We start from the raw sequence: 17,740 nt of genomic DNA on the forward strand, positions 1-17,740 counted from the left end.
CAAAGCAATTATTTGGTTAATACTGCTTATGCTAATACTGCTTCAAATCAGTGTGTGGACCCAAACTTTAAACCTGAAGTTAAACATTGACCCTCACCTGAATCAATCTTAAATACAGCACAGTCACTTCTATCAACACGAACCTTTACTCATATATAAGCACAAAACCCCCAAGAGCCACGTATTTCTTCTAGTACCAGCATTAGGAAGTCCTCATGTGCCTAAACACAATACTTCAGTTCCTGCTTGAGTAAAACCTAAGCCTATCCCTTAAACTAATCCTGGGCTTAAAACCTGGCCAGTCTGCACACAGCCCACCAGAAACCACTCGGTTTCATCCCAATACAGAAAGAGGAAAAACCCAACCCACCAATCCCTCACCATAACTGCAGCCCTAATTCTGATCTTGAAGATGGTCCAAGGAGGTTACACCAAATTAATTAGAATGCAGTAAAGGCCACTTTGATAAGTGCTATCCCTTTCTCTGTAGGCTTTACGAACTGCAGCAGCCAAGGCACTTCAGCACGTTTAGCCTCAAACCAGAACAAATCTCTAAAGTGAAACCCTGGATTAGCAATATGCTGGTTGTACCTGGAAAAAAAAAATTATCAGAAACCATCATCCTCTGTGGCTACTACTTCATTTTAATCACATAGATCATGCAAAATTTAGGAATGCAGCTTCTCAGTCCCTCTGACCATGAAACCTAGTTCCAACCCCAAGTGTGATCCTAGAATTTAATCCAAGTGAGAACAGTGCTGAAATACTCACAGCAAAACTAGAAAAAAGGGAGCCCTTAGCTTGGAAAGCTCTATTACTGCAGAACAAATGTTCTCCTTTAGGAACAGCAGACCCCACCAACAGCCTTGCTGCACATCCATTATGATGACTAAAACATACTCAACAAAAAACACAAGAATAATAACTTTGTGTTATTTTTACAAGCCTTCATGTTAGCTTTACGAAAAGTTGTAACTGCACAGTCCCCACTTTCCAGAACACCAGCCATTATTTACCTCCAGTTTCCCGGAAAACCTCCAGCCACAATATGTGACAGTTAGAGTCGCAGCTAGGCTGACCAGAAGGCATTAGGCTTTACTAGTAAGAACCCTCATCTGATTGCTGCAATTTGAGTGAGATCCAGCAACAAATGGAGCTCTTGAAACATCCTCAATTTTTTTCTATGATCATACCTTTAAAATAACAAGATGGCTCAAAATTGCAACAACTTCCATTACAGCTCAGTAATAGCAAAAGTCCTTGTCCCAGCTGTGGAAGACTTACATACACACTCATAAATAAATAAATGGTCATACAGTCCTTCCTTTCAGAATTCCTAACCCAAAGCCTTGCCTTTCCTGCCCATGGCTGCAGGGAAATCTGACATAATATTAACAAATAACCTTTGCTGAAAGCAGTAATCACTCCAGTCCTTTAGGCTTTGCAAGATGTTGTAGTGAACAGCCCCAAATTTCCAAGCCCCAAATTCTAATCCTAAATTTAAGTTTCTACCAAGGTTAGCAATATACATGTACCCCATAATTTGTCACTAATTACATGACACCACAAAAATAGGCACTGATTTTAGTGACGCAGACTTTGCAAGAGGTACCAGAAGAGAGGGCTCCCAAGTTCTGGGACTCACAGCCACTTGCTCCAATTCTAAAACAAATCCAATGATAGTAAAGCAGATGGGAATTTGGCATGGCACAGGGTCCCTCCTAGCACTACAGGGATTACAAGATGCACCGGTAAATAGAGATCTTCACTTGTTGATTTTACAAAATCTACCACTAGGTCAAGATTTCTGTAGAGTCTGGAGATACAGGGAGAGGTCAAATTTTGCTTCGAACAAGAGATCTTCGCAGCGACCGGCCTTTACTGAAAGGTTACAGGCCTTGCAAACAAACCTCACAATCCAGCTTTCCCTTGGCCTTCTCAGCAGTCTAGGTGCACACAAATACACCAAACCCCAATAGGAGTATTTTTTCCCATCATTAATGAGTGTCATTGCTGAGAACAAATTCTCCATCAGAGTCCTGAAGCTTCCCAAGATGTAGCAAAGAAGAGAGACTGTCGTTCCCAAACCCTTAGCCACAGCAATAATCATTCACTCATTCTAATACTTACTCCATTAGCATCTATCAGCTCTTTAAAATGCTGTGTAGTTAGAGCTCATCTGTTCTTTCCTTACCATATTCTAACTCTAATCCTTGCCTTCTGCAAAGCTTGCAGTACATTTAGCATCATCAGAGGTGCCTCTTCCTTTTGCTGCCATAATTGATATATTAAGATATAACTGCGCTCTTTAGGCTTCCGTATCTGTCCTCTGACCATATCCATTAGCTGTGCACAGCACCAGATCTCATCCTACCCACCCAAGGCATGGTATTTTCAGTGATAAGCAATAATCACCCAATGCCCCACAAACCAACTCTGAACTCTAGTTTTTAGCTTGCCACAGAGCCTCTCATTTACAATTCTACAATATGTTAGCAGCTAATGCAAAATTAGTCCTTCCTCTAGATCTCTATGCCCGCATCAGCTCTAGTTCACTTTTTCTCAACCTCTGAGGCTAGCTTTAACAGGGACCACAGAGCAGCGATGAATCAATACCCCAAAACATGTCAGTCATCTGCATCACAGCATGGCCTCATCTTGGTCCTGCGAGTCTTACATCCGTGCAAGAAACACTGCTCCCTTTCTAGTCCTAAAACTTTTGAATGTTGGTGGGTATTTTTCGTACGGTTAAACAAAGCATGTTTACAATTGTGTTTCAACTGTTCTCTTGTAAGACTTCAAAATAAGTTGAAACAGTTAATAGAGATAAAGGGTTTCACCTCAACATTCAGGTCAATTTAATTCCCCCCCCGTCCCCCATTATTTTAATGCCACTTCAACCAATTAAGTGCAACAAACGAGGAAGCAGCAGCTATTGTGAGAGTTTTTGGCCAGAAACAGACTTCTTACTGTGCCACCAGAGAGATATGCCAAAGGCAGCTTGAAAAGAAAACAAGGACATATTAACAAAAGAATCTTGACAGTAAATCATACAACATAATTAAAAGACTGCACCATGAGTAACAGCAGTCCTTCCGTGGCAATTAGTTGGCTTACCTGAAAACAGAAAAGATACAAATTTTGAATACGAGAATAACAGCAGTTCTCTAGTAGGTGGTGATACCGAGTTGCATATAAGAGAGCCAGGACAGTTGGAGAAATGAAGATTTTCTTCTTGCCCCAGAAAATATACAGATTTAACTCATTGAATTTTTTACAATAAATTCCTAAATTTTACAGCCCTCCGAGCTCTGGAATTGTTATTGTGTTTGTGAATGCATCAGTGAAAGGCACTAAAGAAGCTATCTTTCCCACACAGTCGGTGTCCTGTTGCTATTTTTCTAAGTGCAAGGGGAGCAGAAATTGCACTGGGGCTTCTGAGCAAATACTCGTCTCGGGCTCAAGTGGGAAGAAAAGAAGAAAGAAGCTTTGTTCAAATAATCCACAAGACATTTCACCACATTTCTGCTTCAGACTTAACAATTTCAGAAGAATTAACAAACCCTCAGGTGCTCCAGAGCACTACTGACTATATTGAATTAACAGGAATACTGGACTACTGCTGTGAAACTAGAGATGGCTAAAGCTCCCCAAGTCATTTGCAAATGTTTTGGTGTGGGAGCGAGGGTCACAAAATCAGGGAAAGCGGAGAACTGGCCGACTAGTGAAAAATCCTTCCTTCCTTTCACAGCTTCCAAAAGATACAAAAGTGACAACTGTTTTTCCTGCTGAAAGGAAGCAAGTGTCAAAATTACAAACAGAACAGCAGTTCCAAGAGACTGGTGGGAGGTAATTAATGATATTAATGAGATGGCTAGATTTGCTATTTTGTGCCTTATTAGAGCCCTAACTGCACACCTCCTCTCACAATTTCAGTTCATTCGTTTTCTTTCTTCCTCGGTCAGCTTCTGTTCCTTTCTTTCCTCCTAAGTCTCAAACTGTAGGACCGAATCTCTGCAATCAAGTGACAGTAGAGTTATTATTAATACTGAAGTCTTTCAAACTTTATTATGATTTGGAGAACTCTGCTAGCACTGAGCTACTCACATATGCCTTGCGTGATTATCAGGGGAGCGAGGCAACAGCCCGCTTCTGTTTGGAAAAATTCAAGGTAATAGAAAGTAATTTCACTTATCTCTACCTGACCCATAATCAAAGCAGTCACGTAGAACAACACGGACTATTCATGGAAGGCCATATTAAGGGTGGGTGGTGATATTTAGAAAGCAAAGGGCAGAATATCAATCTGGGTAAACCAGCATAAACCCTCTGAACACAACACAACTAAATTACCTTTTCAGAGTGAGGGCTATTATGAAAATCTGGGAAAATGTTATCACTTGCCATTTAGAACAAAAGAGAAATGACACGAAAGCGCACACAGAAGCCACTGATCCAAGCTGATGTTCCAGCTGCCAAGCTCAATTCAAGCTAGTCTGACAGATGGGAAGCAATCACCTGGCAGGAGTTGACAATGCTAATCAAATGCTAATGAACCAGGTGCAAAGTCTGCTACCTACAGGACTACACGATGTCTCGCTGTCCTCACTGTCACCTGCAGCGGAGCGGCTGAAACTTCCCATGTGCAGGACACTGAACCTTCTCGTAAAAAATCATGTTCAACTGGATATCTTGAATGACAAATCCAGACATTCATAAAACTAGGGGATTTTTGACCACATATAAATACCTCAGACTTCCACAACCCCCAAAGTCCTGATTCAGTTGGGAACATCTCCCCCCCAGTTTACACTAAAAATATGCTTCTTACTTAACATCAGCATACAAAACTAATTTAAGCTAGAGAGGAAATTACAAACCAGAACAAAAGCAAAAAGAAATGGGAGGGGAAAAAAAGTTAAACAGAACACCCCAAGAAAACAACAGACCTGAGTTATTTTGCCACAGACTCTTTTCTTAACAGCTCCTTTTATAAGCTGACTCAAATGCTCTGTGTTGAAACACTTCCTTGTTGATAATTACAAAGGAAATTAACCAGGTATCATAAGCAACTTCTAATAATTTCCTCTTTTTTAAAAAATTAATTACTTGTTTTTCTGTTAAAGTGTTTGACCCATCCATTTAGGTATGGGGGGGTTTGGTGGGGGCTTCTTTGGCTAATACTGACAGGCCTAGATCAAACCTGACCGCCAACATCACTTTGGGCAATATATTTATCTAGTTTTATAAATACTCCCCTTTCATGCTACAAACTCCGTATTGCACAACTTCAATTTCTCTTCTCTTCTTGTTTTTGTTTTTTTTTTTATGTTAAGTTTACTTTCAGACTTTTACAAGCTTTATTTTTGGCTTTTGCAGCCTGTAAAGGCTGTGTTAAAACAAGCACAAGCCAATCACTTCATCCAGCACCATTACTCATTTTCCTCCAAAAAGTCTTGAGTGGTCTAACAAATAATGGTATTCTTCTGTCCTGCCTCTTTCCAGTGGCTAACCCCAAATCCTCACCAAACCTTAACTGTATCTGTTTTCCCATGACTGGTGCTTGCATCAAGCCCTTTATAGAGGCTGTCAACCATTCCTGCATTAGCTGTCATCCTTGTAAGGTCTGAAAATAAATGGAGAACTTGGGTTCCTGCTGTCCTAAAACCTCAAACCAATTCTCAGACTCTCTTTCACAACAATTAGCAACCTATACCTCTTAGCACAGCTAATGAGAAGGCAGTTATCCTTGTCTGACCAGGCCTACAGTCTACTCCCGGAGGCTTTGCAAGACTCATCTCCATCTGACCATAACCCTGATCTCAGCCCTCACCTTTCCTTGCTGTTCAGTGATTGGCACTTGCTTCAAAATCAATGCCCCCCCTTGCCAGCAGCCGGGGATACCTGAGGGTGCAGCCAGCAAGGCCTGTCCCACAGAAAAGTGGGGCTGGAGAACAGACAGGATAGGTTCAAGTGAGCAACCTGGGGGTATACCTGTCAGCGATGGACATGTCTGAGAGATGCTGGAAGTCCCGACTCTAACAAACCAGGAGAAGAGAGGATCTTCTGAGCCAGCAAGGCTGTACACAAGCTGTAGGCTCTTGTCCTGATTCAAGAAAGTGTCACAAAGCATAATTATCACCACTGGGGAAAGAAGTAGTGTGATGCTACCACTAATTTCAGTAAGACCCTTTATCATCTCATGACTAATGACCCGTGTTGCTGAATTTGGCTTAAACGCCCACCAAGAAACCAAAAAGAATGAATCACCCTGTGCGACTGGTGCAAGGCAGACTGCACCTCAGGCCAAAAGGGGTCTGCAGAACTGAAGAGGCGGAAAAGCAATTAGCTAAAATTCCTACACAGCCCCAGTAGGTAAAGCTCCATGATAGATAGGTACAGATATATGGAACGCTGTTAAAGTAGACACATGCTGAGCATACACAAAGAGGAAGTGTATGCCTGCTGTTGGGCAAACAAGAGCTATTGATGAAAGTAAGTGAGAACAATGTAAGAAAAAAGTAAGAACAATGACTGCTTCTTAATGTGGTGGACAGATAAATAGCGTAACATTACTTAAATTTAATTCCTAAAGTTTCATCTCATGTAAAATACACACAGAAGTTCTAAAGTAATTTTGCTCTTGAAAGCTTTCCACCCAGAGGCATCCTCTGCGCTGATGCGATATAGTCAAGCAAGCTGTAATGCACATTCTGTTGTACTGAATCCTTCATGATAAATGAGCAGTCCCTATTAACCCAAAATTAACTTTGTCATATGCCTCTTAATTTCTACCCTTTTTCAGAAGACACCTGTAGGACCAAATTGGAGTTTTAAAAATGTCATCTTCATATTGAGTTAATCCCAAGCAGAAAGCAAAATAGTATGCAGTAAAAGCTTCCCTCTAAGTTAACACATACCATCATTCGAACTAGATGCCATTTCAGCACAGATGGTTGGGGCAGGGAGGGCGTTGGGTTTTGCTGATCAAGCACCAAAGTATTTAGCATAGCTGTGCTGACTTAAGTGATTTTTTCTGTCCTGAAAGGGAGGCAAAAAAGAAAAATAAAATTAAGTATACTGTGGAAGTCAAAGGATCCTGGTTTTCACTCCTTCTTTCTGATTTGTCACCATAGGGTTTTTTCCATAAAAAAATGAAAGATGACCGTCAAATAAAACATGAGTGCCCTATTTCAACATTTTTAATCCTACCATTTTCAGACATAAAAAGTATGCTAAATTTTTTTATTGTATTTTTAGCCTAATTTTAACAGAACTATTTTCATTATATACCCCACCTTGTTCGTTATTCAGTTATTTGCTGTTTTAATTTGGCAAAAGTAACAGATACCTAGTACGCCGGACCACAAGAAATGCTTAATGAGAACTGAACCCGAAGCAAACAGGAACAAGAGCATCCGCTAGGTGCAGGGCTCGGGCGTCATGCTGCAACAATCTAAGGTGTCAGAAACATGGGAAGACAAAATCAGCGAGCAAAACGTGAGCCAAAAATTCTCCCTCTGATAAGATACAACAAAAACTGTCTTCAAATGCTTTCAAGTCCTTTAAAACACCCATCTTTGAATTCTGTCTGGTTGGTCACAGAGCTGTGCTACGAGAATCACAGCTGAACTATATCCTCTTCCTTCTACAGAGATTGTTCAGTCAGTGAGTTTTCAAATTGTATGGCAATAAGGGTACAAAAGCCCTTTCTCAGTGAAACTGATGATGATGCATCTCCTCACAACCAACTCAATTTAATAAACATCCCAGACTTTTGTGTTTGAACTTTTTCTGTACGAAGTATTCAAGACCACAAGGCTGAGAAAAAAAGTATAAAAAAAACCCCTGTGAGAGAATCCACCAACATAGATTGTAGGGAGAAATCATGAAAAGAAAAAGAAATACCTCAAAAACATGACAAAAAAAAGTTTCAAGACATTTCAAAAAACAGAAATATATTCGTACCTTGCCAGTCAACACCCATTCTGTTATGTCAAATACATCTGACCTGTGCAGATAAGGCAAATGCTCAACTTCCTCTAGTGTGAATACTGTATAACCACACGGATGCTTTTAAAATGCACTAAAACCACTTTTAAAATGCAAAATCAAAATAAACTTTCATGTTCGAAAATGAGTATTTATGATTAGCCTTTCAGAAATTTTGGACAAATATAATAACATGCCTTCCATATGACAGCCAGGGGCTCTACCTGTCTTTCCAGCCCAGGTGATGACAGGAAGGATAACTAAAGGAAATGCCTGTAAACATGGTCAGTTAATTGCACTTATTTCCTAAAGACTTCTCTTCAGCTGGATGCTCTTTGCATTTTTTCCCCTCTTTGAATTGATTCATCATCAGATTGTGATCAAATTTGCTATTATACTGAGGCAGTTCTTTGATCCTGTCATAAGAGAGCGGTACCAAGGCCCACAAACAAAGGAGAAAATGATTAATCAAAACACAGACAGCGATCATGCCCCAGATACATTTAGCACTGCATGTTTTCAAAGTTCACATAACTAATGAAACTGGACAAGTAGTACATTCTCGCTTTCTTCTTATACCAACACAGAGCAACCTGGGAAAAAGCAATACCTATTCCTTAACATTCTCCAACTTTCCCCTCATACCTCACCTAATATTATGCACAATGCACTAAGGCATTGTATCTACCTTGCTGTCACTTTTTTGGCTCACCCTCTGTTGCCCATCTTGTGCTGGTTGCAGCTAATAAAACACAGATGTGAGATTTTTAGTGGAAAGCCTGGGCAGCTACCACACTGTTCTTTTAAAGAGAGAAAAGAAGAAAACCCCAGACCCCCATCTCCAGCATCAGTTAAAGAAGAGCACAGAAAAGAAGATGGAAGCTATGAACACACTGGCTTATGGACACCTTTAATTCTGTGAATGGTTACAGAGTTCAGCTAGGACTTGAACCAGAAGAGGATTATTGGTATGCCTAGCTGGTTCAGAATTAAGCCTTAAATGTAATACCAATTAAAAAACAGCAGCAAAAAGAACCACTGTGGGAAGAGGCAGCAGGTGGCAAGCAGAACATTCCCATCGTTACAGGCTCCTCCACAGTCCTTCAGAAGTGGCCCAAGTTGTAGCCTTCATAAAGTGCTAAAGAAAAAGGCGAGCAAGTCCTTAGCTAACCCTTCTGACAACTGGTGCTTTTGTTCAGTACTGAAAACTGCTGCAGCACAGTCTCTCTCCACATTCCCATAGTACTACACAGCAAAACATTTAGTCACCCTTTAATTTCCATTTATTTATAAAACCATAACCATTTCTTTCAATCTCTTGCTTCTTGTGAAGTGTTTCAATTACAGGCTCATTTGGCAAGCTGCTGGCTATTAAAATGAAACAGCCCTCCTTTCTACTTTGTCTGTCACTGTGGGCCTTTATCTGGTATATTACCCATTACTTAAAAATACCTGATCCTGCACCTACATGCCTTCCCCCTTTTGACAAACTAGACAAACACTAGCTTCTATCCCTCCTACTAAATGGGATTAAGGTTACAGTAAAGAGCCTGTCATGTAATGGAAATCTTATGCAGATGCCCTGTGCAAAAACAGTTGTTCTCCAGCAAGTAGGAAGGGTTGTGTTTTAATTACATTTTGTCACCAAAAAAACCTGAACTGAAAACCACACGGATGCAGGGGAATAGTTGAGAGTAATTGACATAGTAGGGAAGTAAATAGTTTTATTACATACAAAACACACAGAGAGTGAACATAGCCATTAACTTTATTGAGCAGCAACGCAAAGATGGTCACAGTAGGGAGTTGCAAGAGTTGAACACAGGACTATAGAACTAGCATCTGGGGCTTGGAAGAGTAAAATTGTACCAGGTTACAGCAGCAGGGACAAGGTTTGGGAACAAGGCCTTGCGGACTGGAAAGGATTCATGAATCAGAGCTATCAAAGTGTTCAACAAGAATCCTGCTCAACCAGCATGTGATTCCAGACAAGTTATCCACAGCACGAATGGGATTTTCCACCTCTTCATCAAATTCCATTGAGGTCTGAAGCTTAAGTTAACCACCAAGGTTCTGTATCACCACAACCCCATGCCCCAGTCCATCAGTGAAGACTATCTACTCAACCTTTAACCAAATCTAACCAACACAAGCCCATGTGGCTAGCAGCCAGGCTGAACCCTGAAGGACAAGCCATCAGCAGCAACAAGCAGACAGTACTGGACCAGACCTCTGGAGAACAAACACCAAAAAGCAATCACTCTGCTTGGCATAAGCATACTTACACCCTAGTCATGGCTATTCTCTTCATTTTCCTTCTTTCACCACAGCTGTTCTGGCAAGGGAACTTTTGAACAAGTCTATACAATGGGAAAGTATTTCCTGGAACAGATCTTCCAATTAAATTTGAACTACAGAAAATATTTTAAAAACCTTAAGCAAGGACCTAGAAAACGCAAGCCTGATGTATGATTATTTGGAGTCACAAGCAACTGAGGTTAAGACTGTCAACAACAGGGCAGTAAGCAGCTTCAGCTGCTTATCATTCTGGCCACTACAGCAAGTGGAACTTTCCTGAAATTTCACATCTAGCCTGTCTCTTTCAAGCTAAAGAAAAGGTTGGTTTGTTCACAGGTAGTCCAAGATGAGTTTTCTTTGTACTTCAAGTAGCACAGACCCGCCAGGAGGAATTGGAATCAAAGGGTAGATCTAAACAACTGTCTTCCGGCCTGCTGCTCTCCCCACATTTTCTTCTTCGGGTGGTACATATGTGCCATTCACCAGAGGCAGGAAAAAAGCCTTTCAATTCATCACAAAAAACTATCTTAGAAGACAAGGATGCCAGGGTCCAGCAGCACTTGTTCTTTGTGTTTCTGCTTACATGTGTTCCACTCCTGCTTTATTTCACAGGTTCTTTTCTGCCAAGCTCATTGCTCTATTCTTTTTAATCTCAAAAAACTTAATAGCACAGTTGAGTTTGTCTTAAGTGTAACCACCATCTAGAGAAACAGAAATGATCCTAAACCATTAAATGTTTAGCACAAATTATGCCTGACCTGTGGAAAGAATACCTACAGCATAAATAGGGGTTACTTCCATGAGACTTGCAATTTGCAACAGGACGTCCATGTTTGACATAGTAAAAACTACATCTGCTAACATTTTAAACATAACTCATGTAAGCAAAGTTGCTTCTCTTATGTTTAGGGGAGAGACATTAGCTCCTTGACAATTCATTCAGAAAGAGCAGAATGACCCCATTGCACAGCGAAGTTGACTGTTCATCCACACAGGTTCTGGAGAAAAATATGAAGGGCAAGTGCTTCAGCCATTACAGCAACACAGCAGTCCCATCACCCCTGAGGAGCAGACTGGAAGAGCAAAGACATGATCTGTAAAACCACCCTGCACCAGGCTGTGCAACTTAAAGTTGTTAACTAGAAGTGATCACTAGTGTAAACTTGAAATGCAGGCTTACATTAGAGGATGGACTCTGATTCAGGATTTAAGTACTATGACTAAAGCAAAATAGAATAATTTTAACTAGATACAAGTAGAGAAAAAAGGCAATAGTCAGTCCCATATATTCTAGTAGGGATGCCTACATTTTGGCACAACAATTGTTTAAAAGATGAAGAACTCATGGTTTCCTAGTATATTGGAAGTCATTGGTTAATACCAAATTACTCCTCTGAGGACAAAGCCTATTTACTTTGCTCAGAAAGTCACAGATTCAGTTATTAAACTATACTACAAGTACACAAGCAAAGCCTTCTGCATACAGTTCATGAACACAGGTCACAACCTCACATTTATACCATGTGGCTAAATCAAGTGTTAAAACATACAAACATGCAGGATTTCTTGGTAGCTGTTAAAAACATTGATATTCTGCACATAAAGTCCCAGTTCCATCATTACTTTATAAATGTGGAAGACAGGAGACATGCTTAGTTATATGCATGCACTGGATGCAATACTTACTTGAAATTTAACAAGCAGAGAGGAAAGGAAGCCTTTTCAGCACCACTTAGTAATGGCAATATTTTAGTAGATCCAAAACCAGGCAGAGTCAAAAGATATGCTGAAAGCATACTTAAGCTAGCAACTGTGCTCCCTCAAAACCACACGGAGTTACATACCCACCCATTTCACTGGTCTCTACAGCGGCTGAAGGAGGACCAAGCATGTGAACAACCCAAAGCTTAAACTCTCTATGGAAGTTTCCTCCCTGTACCCAATTTCTGAACCTATCCCTTCCTCCTCCAAACACCCAGTACAAACACACAAGAACTGGCACTGCCTCTGTCACAAGCTGACCCAGTCCAGGAGTCATACTCATTTGATGCCAAGAGGAAGAGTTGAAATAGCAGGCATAGCATCACAGCAGAATGTTTGTGTAGCTCCAAACCTTCAGCCAGCTTGACTCAGCCAGTAAGCACAGGCAGTAAGACTGAGTTAGCCTACACCTGTTCTGTTTGCATAGCTGTAGAACTCATGCTAGGCCTTCTGCTACAGGAGTGACTGTACCTCCTGGGTTGGCCAACGAGTTCACCAGTTAGCTTAGCAAATTGTTTCTACTATTGTCCTTGTCCTACCATCTTGGCTTCTTCTGATATCTCTCCATGTCAGGAAAAAAGCTTCATTCTTTACATTAATGGCCACAACACTTCATCGCAGCCCAACATAACTATAGTTGCATCTGTTGTGTTGCTGTGTATCAGTGTCATTCAGCAAGTACTAAAGCTGAAGACTTCACTGCACTGGTGCCTCAGAAAGGATGAATTAAAGCATTTAGGACAGCTGAGGCAACAACTCCCCACCACACGAGCCTTTGCTCCACTGAGTGAAGTTAGCTTTTTCATGAGAACTGTTTCATCTTTTTCTCCTTATACTTAACTTGGAATTTTCCAGTGCAACAATTGCCATGCTCCTTTTGCCAAGTAGAACCTTACAAACTGCCCCAAGCCTTTGCATCCAATTTTTTCTTTTCTATGCAAGTTGGACAACTTCCCTATCCTTTCAGAAAGATTAATATTTTAACTTCAGCACTACAGCCTGTTGTGGAAGCTCAGCATACCATATAATGAAAAGAATTACTAAATTGTCTTTCTGAAGCCGTAACATCTCTGGCCTTGCTTCTCCATCAAATAGTTACCTATGCAACTAAGGCCCTTGCAGTGCTTTACAAGTGTCAGCCAGGAAGCAAAAAAAATCGTCCTGTCTTTGAAGGCTGTCTGTGCAATATGAAGTAGATAACAGACCTGTCACTGTAAACTCTTTGCTTCTGAACACAGGTCAAACAGCATAATACTCATTGCTCAAGATGACAACGTCAGGCAGAGCAGCAACATCACATAAGCACAGCCATGGACAACTCAGTTGAAGACTCTGCCTTGTGGAGGTCACAGACCTAGAAATTGCATGTCACAGAAGACAAACGCTGCATCCACCAGTGAGCTGTCATTGCAGGAAGAAATGCTAGTTTTAAGAACACCACAAGTCATCTGTAAGGAATCACTGGAATTGCATCTACAGTACAAGTTGTGAGAAGCAGTTAAAACTATGACCTTAAAGGTAAACTAAGGGTGCCTATTCATCCAACAGCAGCTCAAATCAGGGTACCAAGTAAACACATCCCCAAAACTACATTAGAAGATAAGCTAACACATTTAGCAGAACTTCATTTTTTAATTTCTTTTTTTTAAAGCAAAACCATAAAACCAAGCTTTTCAAATACATTGGAAAAGTTCATCCCATTTTATTTTAACAGAATTCTGGGACTTGTTTCCAGCCTCCTGATGTTCATTTCTTTTGAACTTGCACATCGTTCCTAGCATTAAAGCTAGTTCTGCAAAGAAGTGGAAGTAGGTTGCCTGCAACTTCATTTCAGCAGTTCTTGTGAAAATTAATATAGCATACAACTCAAGGTATGCATTTTTAAGTTCAAGTTCCATGCCTGTAGATGAAGAACTAGATAAAGTAATACCAAAAGCTAAACTCCTAGAGGGGACCAAAGCCAATACACTGCTTGACACTACATGCCAAATACCTAATGGATAACGAACAAGCTCTTATGCTTATCCAAACAGAAGATGAAATAATCCTATAAATACTAAGCCCCCCACAGTGTAAACATTAACCTTTGAGGGAACAGCCTTGTACCAGCAACTGACACAGCATGGTTGTGACTAGAAAGATAGCACACAGCCATTAGCTTCTTCAGGGCTGTGTTTGTGGCAGCCACCAGGATTACCCAGCAACATCAGTGACCCTGGGAAGGCCAGGGAGCCCACACAAGCTACCTGCAGTGCAGGGTACCATCTTACCCTCTAATCGAGACAAATCCTGGGGGCACTAACTACATAGCTATACAGAAGTTAAATTCCACCCCTTCCTCTGCTGTTAAGCTTACCCTGCAACCACTCCTGGATTGTTATGTCATTGACTTAAATTGGTAAACAGGTTACCCCAAGCTATCACTCTTCAATCCTTTGCCAGAAAAATATGAAGTAGCCAGCATCTTCTCACTGTGCACTTTGGGCTATCTGCAAACATTTAACTCAGTGCCTTGCTCCTCAGTTATCTTCCAGCCCACAACATGCAAAAAACATAGTAAAATGGGATACATTGAGTTTTTTCCTGGTTTTCTTTGAAACTCCTGAAGTTGTTTTGCCCAACTCTCAAATGTTCGTTTCCTTGACTATTTTGAGTTGTTTATAGCCTGAGGGTTTCCAGTGTTACCTTGTGCCCCTGCCTTGTCAGCCCCACACTCCACACCACTTCACATATCTTGTCTTTCAAGGCCCCTGCTATCACATCAGACTTGTACACTACAGCATTGACAAGTCCCAAAAACATCTCCCTCTACCCGGTAGCAACACACTTCACTGCAACCTAGATAAAAGTTTGTTACACTTAGGCTATAGAATGGTAAAACCCAAGTACATCAGCTTAGGCAATAGCACCCAGTTATTAGAAAATGCTACAGTTTGTTCTGCTTGTTACAGTTGAACCAAAACCAGCTCCACAGACCAAGACAAGTTAGAAAGAAGATGCAATACATGTCCTGAAGCCTTGCAAAGTCTGTGCTGGGTCAGTGGCCTCTTACTAGCCATACCACTGGGCTATCTTTCTTAGCCCTAAATCAAGCAAGGACCCTACAAGGCTGTTGGGATCTACATCACTGAAATTCTCCCTACCTCTGTCTTCTTGCTCTTTCCAGCTGCCTGCACACCCACCTCCTATGTCATTTAAAATAAAAAAAAGTTTTACCTGGATCCTCCTGGTTCTGTGCAGCTTCCATACTTCAGCAAGAAGACGGTAAATGGAGAAGTAGTTTCTGTACCAAGAGCAGATGACAGATATAACAGCAGGGCTCACGCACACACTGAGACATCTTAGGGCTATATTCTTCTATTTGCAGTGCAAGAAACATTGAAGCAGGCACACTTCTCCACTAAAAGGAAACAAAAAGTGACAAAAGAAGAGGTAGGAAAAAATACCAGAAGTATGAAGGACTCTTGATCCTAGATAGTACTACTACAGGACATGAAATAGAAGAGAAGTTTCCAGTGATACATTCCTTTTCTCCTGCAAGGTGTAGGCCACAAGGGAGCTGCAGACCTAGTACAAAATCCCAGGGCCTGACTGCGTTCTCTGAGCTGATCAGCAAGCTCCTGGATTAAGCACCACCTGCTCTGACACAATGGCCAGTGAACAACAACCCAGAGATGGAGGCTAAGTCCCAAATTGAAACTAAGGGGCAGAGCTCAAAGGTACCTGGGCCATCTACATGCACACTGGGACACCACAGCACCAAAACCTGCAGAGTCTCCAGCTCCTGCATAGATCTGTGCCCAGATACGACCCAAATCTGCATGCATCACAACAAGCCTTAGTTTTGGTCCAGGCACTCATTTTCAATCATGACCAAACACCCAAATGCTTCTAGCCCACTACTCCACTCTGCCCTGAACCATTATAAATTAGAGACATATTGCCACCTATGGATTACAGAGCCATAAACCCATTATGACAATATCAAATTTGTCTGCCCACCAAGTCCTGCACCAAGATAATCCCAAACAGAAGGAACCCATCCTAAACAGAAGGAACATTTTGCCCACTCTCCAAACACTGAGATCTCCTCACTTCAGCATCCAGTTAAGTTAACATGAACTTAGTCCTGGACCATGAAACAAGAGATTGACAAGGAAGACCTAAAAATCATCCCTGCCTCAAAGGTGACCAGGCCTGGGAGAAAGCCCTTCCCACCATGCTCTTCACATTTCCCCTCCCTGCCACTTGGCTCTGCTTCTGTTTTTAGAAGGGTTTACCTCAAACTGCATTTCATTTCTATTCAGTGCAGACATCTGGTGGTCAAGGTGGTGATGGCAACTGAACAACAGTAGTGCTGTCCTCAGACAAGTGACCAGTAGAGTTGCATTCACCACCCACTTGAGAAACAGCTAGTGCAGTTTATCAGCTCATCTCAGCAGGGATGGAAAGTCTTTTCCCATTACAGTGGCAACTAGTGGTAGGAAAAAATAAGTGTAAGCAGTAATGATGTGTTGCCTCATCTTTCTCCCTCTACCTCATTTCTTCTTCCCCAAGCTTCAGGGACTTGCCAGTCCTGGGTCTGCAGTAGAATAAGTGAGTGGATGGTATACCCAGACTAAGTTACTCCTGTAGATGCATATCAAACCCAGGAGAACACACTCTGGGATTTCATCTGCATACCAAACAGTACATGCCCAAGCAACATTAGCTTCATAAATGCTCTGTATTGCTATTAACAGTCTCAAACAATCCTGCATGCTAAAGCAAAGTGATTTTTTCCTCCTCCCTGTAAGAAAAATGAGCTGACAGCAAGTACCTTTTCCAGCAGACCTGGCCTTCATGAGCAGCTGCAGTCCCTGAAAAGGATAACACATAATGTCTTACTCTACTACTGTAAAATACTGCAAGCCCTGTGCTACTAGGATTTAAAACCACATATAGGTCAGCAAAAAGGTCTCTAGCTGGTACAATTAACTGAATTAACTGGTAGACCCTAAAATATATTTGCAAGTGCACAAAAACCTAAAGGAAAGTGCTAAACACACTGGACCTATAGGTACTTCAAGCACAGGTTACCTAAACTACTGGGAAATGGCCTTCAGTCTGGCTTGTCACTAGTACCCGCCCCCAACACTTGCTCTCCAGCACAGCAATCATTTCTGGCTAAGTCAGAAATAAGTGAAATGGTACTACAGCATATCTGGGAACCCCTAGTTTCACTTTCAGTGATCAAAGACACTTTTAGTGCCTGCAGCATTCACCTGAATTCATATCACTCAGTAGATGATCTCACAAGTCTCTCTAGTTAATGACTACCTGCATACAGGAGAGCACAGAAAGCTCCGGCACACAGACATTATATTGGCATCAGCCTTAGTACTTACAGACATAATTGAGAGAATGCAGATAGCAGGAAAACATACAAAATTATACCATTTACCTTGCTAAGTGATTTTCAAGCGGTACATGAAGACTATTTTGTTGTAATCTTGAGAGCTTCAATAAAAAAACTATTAATCTACCAAGATGTCAATTTTATTACACTCCTGTCACAGAACTACTCTCAAGCAGGTTTCCTGTGGTAAGCTTAAAAATTTGTATATTTCAGAAGCTACACATTCCTAAAGCAGTCACTTAGGAAAATGACACTTAGCACATATGGTGGTCTGCTAGTCTCCAATTTGTA

At 41.2% G+C, this 17,740-nt stretch overlaps 1 long non-coding RNA gene across 1 annotated transcript in view; it reads right to left on the reverse strand.

The window, feature by feature from the left end:
* The window catches only part of LOC142031197 (uncharacterized), a 30,374-nt gene extending 14,963 nt beyond the window's left edge, over positions 1 to 15,411 (reverse strand). Inside the window, exon 1 of the long non-coding RNA XR_012650451.1 lies at positions 15,268 to 15,411. This is a non-coding gene — a long non-coding RNA (uncharacterized LOC142031197). The remainder of the gene's footprint in view (positions 1 to 15,267) is intronic.
* Positions 15,412 to 17,740: the final 2,329 nt, after the last annotated feature.

The sequence above is a fragment of the Buteo buteo genome, chromosome 1 (genome assembly GCF_964188355.1).
Source record: "Buteo buteo chromosome 1, bButBut1.hap1.1, whole genome shotgun sequence".
NCBI lineage: Eukaryota > Metazoa > Chordata > Aves > Accipitriformes > Accipitridae > Buteo > Buteo buteo.